We start from the raw sequence: 436 nt of genomic DNA, 5'->3' as shown, positions 1-436 counted from the left end.
TGGTTATCCTGGATCAACTTATCCGTGATCCGGTTGCACGAAAGCGGGATAGTGGAAAGCGGGATATGTTATGACATAAGTTACCATGGAGATTTATTCCATGGAGCTAGCCTGTTCCTAAATTCCAGGATCTATTTAATCTCATCCCTTATCTCAGTCAGCAGTCACCACAAACAGAAACCAGTAGTTATTCCACTGCCCACTGCACATTGTTATCACATTCAACCAGACCCACTGTCATTATTTAAACATTTGTGATCATTAACTGCAATCATTTTAGATAAATGATGATTTTAGATGATTTTGCAATCATTAGATAATTTACAGTTTCCCATAGACTATATAAAATACACATCCCATATAAATATAAATACACATCAAAGAGTAACATGATGTTCCTTTATTGAATAAGGATAAATCAAAGCAAGTAAACCAT

Source organism: Epinephelus moara, chromosome 8 (assembly GCF_006386435.1).
Source record: "Epinephelus moara isolate mb chromosome 8, YSFRI_EMoa_1.0, whole genome shotgun sequence".
NCBI lineage: Eukaryota > Metazoa > Chordata > Actinopteri > Perciformes > Serranidae > Epinephelus > Epinephelus moara.
The sequence above is the reverse complement of the archived record's forward strand: the minus strand, read 5'-3'. Positions refer to the sequence as shown.